We start from the raw sequence: 6,000 nt of genomic DNA, 5'->3' as shown, positions 1-6,000 counted from the left end.
TCCTGCCCTTAGGACAGAACAGTACCATGTACCACTAGAGGCTGGGGACTGACTGGCTGGGCAGCAGCTCTGCAGAAAAGGACCTAGGGTTTACAGTGGACAATAAGCTAAATATGAGTCAGCAGTGTGTCCTTGTTGCCAAGAAGACTAATGGCACACTGGGCTGCATTGATAGGTGTGTTCCCAGTAGGTCAAGGGAAGTGATTATTCCCCTCTATTCAGCAATGATGAGGCCACATCTAGAGTACTGTTCAGTTTGGGGCCCCCACAACAGAAAGGATGTGGACAAATTGGAGAGAGTCCAGTGGAGGGCAACAAAAATAGTTAGCGGGTTGGGGCACGTCTCATGAGGACAGGCTGAGGGAACTGGGCTTATTTAGTCTACAGAAGAGAAGACTGAGGGGGGATTTAATAGCAGCCTTCAACTACCTAAAGGGGGGTTTGAAAGAGTTTATCACGGTTTATCAACCGTGACAGATGACAAAACAAGGAGCAATGGTCTTAAGTTGCAGTAAGGGAGGTTTAGGTTAGATATTAGGAAGAATTATCACCAGGAGGGTAGTAAAACACTGGAACAGGTTACCCAGAGAGGTGGTGTAATCTCCATCACTGGAGGTTTTCAAGACCCAGCTAGACAAAGCTTTGACTGGGATGATCTAGTTGGGGATGGTCCTGTTTTGAACAGGGGTTTGGACTTTGACTAGGGACTCATGTCCCTTCCAATCCTAATTTTCTATGATTCTGTGATTCTATACTCCTGCTTACTCTCATGCATGCCTGAATGAGAATAAGTTGCAATTAGTCTCCAGCCAAAATAATTGTCCTTAAGCATCTGATAAAGGGATAAAACCTGTTTGCTTCTGAACCACACTGAAGTTTGTTCAATTACATGAGCAAGTAAAACCGGAAGGCTTTAGTCTGCAGTGAGTGATTTTGCAACATAAAGGGCAAGGGAAATAGGACACTACAAAACATTTCCTGGAAACTGTATTTGCTGGCAGAGTTCCCCATTTTTCACACCTACTTAGAGCTACTATCACAGAATATGAAGTTACTACTAGCAACTTCAGCAAAAGCATTTTTAGGTGTGGACTGCAGCATCAACAAGAGAGTACAGCCATCACTTCAATTTCTTCTTGACCTGAAAGACTGGAAAAACAGATTGACACAGTCCTTGCATATTCAAAAAATCACTGATTAGGTTTTGCTACAAAGTTTTTCTGGGGACTAGGTTTAGAAAGATGCAACTGCTAACCGTTCACCCATTAGCTCACTAGTTAAAGTCTTCATTCAAGATGAGGGATACTTGGATTCAACTCATACCCCTGCCAAATCTCCCTTTTTCAGGACAATGTCCTAACCACTACACTGCACTGTATCACCGGGTGCATTACTGTGCTCTCTGCTTCTCCTGTTGAAGTGGTTTTTCTTTGCATAAATGATTGAGCAAAGTGCACTGTTTAATAATTAAGTACTGGTACAGGGATGGAAATAAAGTTGCCCCATGTCCCCGGTGAGTATTCTAAGCACCAAGCTAAGGAGCCATTTCTCATTCTCAGGTTCAATGCATATTCAAGTATCTGATAGAAAGTAGCACAGCTCCAGGAGGAGATACTAAAGAAGATCACCTTAGAGTATTCTGAAACATGGGGGTCAAGATGTTTGCCTAAGTTTGGTTCAATTCCCTGCTCTGAATCAGCAAGTGGATTTAAACTCGAGTCTCTTAGGAAAGTGTTGTAACTACCACGTTATAGGATATATTAACAAAGACCCCTGCCAGAGCCTCTGACCGAGCTGCTCCACTTTGCATGAAGTAAAAAAAATATTCCCTGAGCTGGAGAGTAAGAAAGTATGATTCTGCACCTAAGGTGGTTACGCTGCTCACATAAGAGTTTGAACACCTGGATTCTAGTCCTTGTTCCGGTGCATGCCTATTTATACAAAGAAAACAGGAGCAATAGAAGAGACTGAGCATAAAAGTTAGATCACTCTTTCAGGCAATGTGAGGTCAGATACCCTTGAGCAGAGGAGAGAAGTGACCCTATGTTTCCCACAACCTACTGGATACCGGATAATAGGCAGAGTTGTGATCCTCCAGAAGGTTTGTGAATCTACCCCTTTATTTCCTTTGCTTTTCTTGTGAGTCCCTAAAAATGTGAAATGTTTATTTTCAAGTTGAATGGCACATTTCAGAAAAACAAACACCATTTTTAGTTTGATTCATTCTGCATGAATCTTTTTTTTTTCTTTCATTTTTTTGGTTTGACTGACAAACTGAAAATCAATTATTCACATGGCTTTGCAATGGAGAAAATACCATTCTAAGCTAGACTCGTTGTGCTCCATCAATAAACAAGTGTATCTTAAAAGGGAGGGACATTAAGGGGAAACCCAAATAGTTCAGCAGATGTTTCCACATCTTATCAATAAACTCAAGCTGGTTAATTGGCTCGACTTTGCAAGTTGTGGAGAAATGCAAAATAATCTATAGAAGCAGTTTCTTCCACAAGTTGGGTCATTATTGAAAAGCTCTTTGCTTACATCAGTATGGCTTCTTTTATACCATCCACAGATTACTGTGGATTTTTAAGTCTGAACAAATTTGTTTCTGTTTTCTGACCTCAACTTGCATGAACAAAAATAAATAGCGCACACACAATTGATGGTCACATCCATGTGAGAAGGTACATAACCCTGGGATAAATTTCCAAGCATGCACCTTTGACCACCTTACCTGCTCCCTGCCCAATATCTGTCTCCCACAGGGCTTATTCTGACATGCCAAACCTCAATAGCAGCTTCAATCAACTGCTGTGAAAAATATATAATCTATTATCATCTGTGTATAGTCTGAGAAAGTCATTTGGGAGCAGCCCCAAGAAGAACCTGCTTAGGACCCTAGACCAAATGATTCTTATTTAAAATGTTATATAGCCACCAAATATAAACTTTGATCTTACTTTCTGAACCAAGTTTAGCCAAACCTCATCACAAGTTGAAAGAAGAAAAAGTGCTTATTCAGAAGAATATGGTTAGTTTTAGTTTTAGGACATTTGATATCATCTGACTCACGTAATTATATATTCTGTGTAAGACTCATATGTTTCCAAACATATATACCAGGTAGTAATCATCAGAGCCCTCCCTAAAAATTACTGGACATTATTAGTTATGTTCACAGAGAATAGATTACGTGGGAGCCAAGAGGCTGAATTTCATTGCTGCTTGGCCAATGTTCTGAAACCAAGCTAAAACTCTCAAGCTTTGCTAGCACAAACCTGCACTATGTGCTACTTGATTGACTGCTCTTTATGGTAAATATAATATTTTTCTGTGCCTCCACTTCAAAGACATATGAAAAGTATAAAATTACTAGTTCTCGTAGGTACTGCCTACTTTGATGCTACTCACAAAAGTAAAGACAGTATGTCAAGGGGCACAGAGCTGTAATAAGTGTTTGTAAGTAAGATGTGCTTACATTCTACAAAAAGTCAAACAGATCTAAATGCAATATGTCCGGCCACACAGCTTTTTCATCCAAATTAATCTGAAGTATTGTAATTGCAGAGAGGAATTGATCTGACTGTCCATGAATTTTGAAATGGATATTACATTTTACAATAAGTAGGTAGTTTGGTGTATTTACTATGTCCATGAACTTACTCAGCACTAGGTATCTGCAAGGTTAAAAAAAGAAACCTGGTATTATGTTAAAGTGCTTCATTTCTTTCCCAAATTAGTTCTCCTTCTGGAAGATAATGCTGGATAGTTATCCATGTAATACTTTCATTATAAGAGAATGGAGAATAACTGCATTAGGCTCAAAAGAGATATGAACTGTAAAGGTCACTTTCACAATAATGGAATTCATCAAGGAGACTAAGAAGGTACTAGGAAGGATTTACAAAGAACATCAATTTTTTTCCTCCACTTCAACAATTTTTTGGGCAAGAGAAGAAAGTCAGATTCACAAATTCACAAAGGGGTTTTCAACTGGCAAAGTGATTTTAGTCCATCATACTGCTAGTTGAATAGGCTTTTTGTATGACTGTGAACAGCAGACGGTTACCATTGAGGCCAGCATGATAAAAATTCAGCAAAGAAACCTCCTTAATTCTTTTGGTTTCTACTAATATATATCCAACTCATTACTTTTAGATGAAAAAAAATGAGTTCCCCTCTCTCTCATATGAGTTCCCTTTTGATGTAAACCATGGTTAGAATATATTTAGTTATATGGCACTTTTCATCTTAGACCACTTGTAAAAGGGTATTATTTTTGCATTTTACACGTGATAAAATTAATGTCTGGATTAGTTAAGATCAGAATTCCATTCTCTTGTGCAAAGCCAAATTGATAAATTATTTAATTTGTACATTGACACAATCTCAGGCTGGTTGCAGACCAGCATTACCCCAGAAGCAGCTTGAGAAGATAATGATCATATTTTCTCTGATGCAAGATCCCTGCCAAATTATCCCTGTAATTCAGCAGTTCAGCTTTGAAGACCGATATAGTGAGAGAGTAACCATAATCCTGTTCACTTTTGGGGGTGGCCTTATGCACCTTGGGGGTGAAGGGAGGGAAAAACCCCTGCTCTTGAGAGCAGGAGTGGCAAATATGATTGGGCCTTGCATGGGACATACAACAGTGCTCTTGTACTGTCTCTTCTCACTCCTTTCACTAATATATGGAAAGGCCAAGCTAGCTCAAACAAAATGAAATCTGCAGATTTGTGCAGATGCTGTTCCCTTCACATTATGTAACTTGTTCTTAAATAGTTGATCCACATAGGTTTGCAGCCACTGTATGGCCCTTCTGTACCATGTCATCTTCTCTATGCCACAAAACCTTTACAGTTCCCTTCATGCAGGACTTCTGGCATCCAAGAGAAGTGGTTAGGATTTCCTAAATGACTAGTCATAATTCCCCCGCAAATCCATGACACAATGCAGGAAGAAGCATAGGTCTCTTCCATTCCTCATACAGAGTACCCAGGTTCATTTCCCTCACATCAACCTTCCACCATCATCGTTTCATTTCTAATGAAACAATGTTAAAATATTTTTCTCCAAATCTTCAATAAATTGTGTGCGAGTGCCAGAGCTTGTGCTATATGTAAAAACAATGCATATCTTTCAACAGACTACCTATTAGACCACAACTATTAGCATCAGAGGATTGAGCCATCATGCAGATTTGGGTTGCTGGCAGAGCACTAAATCTTAAAACAGGGCTTATTCATGCCCTTCACCTATTCCTACAAACTTCCCCCTTTCCACATCTGCAGGTAAAAGTGGCACCTCCCTGTTTTCCTCTATTATTTCTAGGTATGTTGGACTGAGGTACAAGGGATTACCAGCTGGTTACAAATGGAAAAACCAAGGTTATGCTTCTCACAAGCTGGATACCCCCACACTGGGAAATGTTGCAAGTAACATAATGTGCAACGGATAAAAAAAAGTTGGCAGGAGATGTCTCCTTAAAATGAATCTTTTCCCCATATACTTTTATGTCCATATAGTTAAGATCCTTATTTTTCACGTAAAGGTAGTAGAGGACAGGATTATCAAAAGAGCGTGAATTTGGGTTTTGTTGCTGCTGCTGTTTCTTTGCCTGTGTGGGGGTTTTTTTGGGGGGGGTTTAATAAATCTGGCTGGCTGCATGCCACAATGAGACTCAAATGATATTGTAAACATCTGAGAGGAAGTGCCTGGTAAGATATGCCAGCAATAAAATCCTGTGCATGTCTACCAGATTTACAGCTGCTTTCAACCCTTGACCAAAATGGACCAAGGATCTGGCCCTTTATCTTTAACAGTGCACTAAATGCATTTGAAAATACCAAAATTGCCTTTAATGCTTCCTCTTTCTCCCCACCCACTACACAATTAAAATTCCCCTGAGAGGCACATAGGCAGGAACTTTATTTCCACATTGTTCTGACAATGTTTTACTCCAGCATATACTGGCCAGTCATCTTGAATTTAATTTTATGA

Source organism: Alligator mississippiensis, chromosome 3, assembly GCF_030867095.1.
Source record: "Alligator mississippiensis isolate rAllMis1 chromosome 3, rAllMis1, whole genome shotgun sequence".
Taxonomy (NCBI): Eukaryota; Metazoa; Chordata; order Crocodylia; family Alligatoridae; genus Alligator; species Alligator mississippiensis.
Note: the sequence above shows the minus strand (reverse complement) of the source record.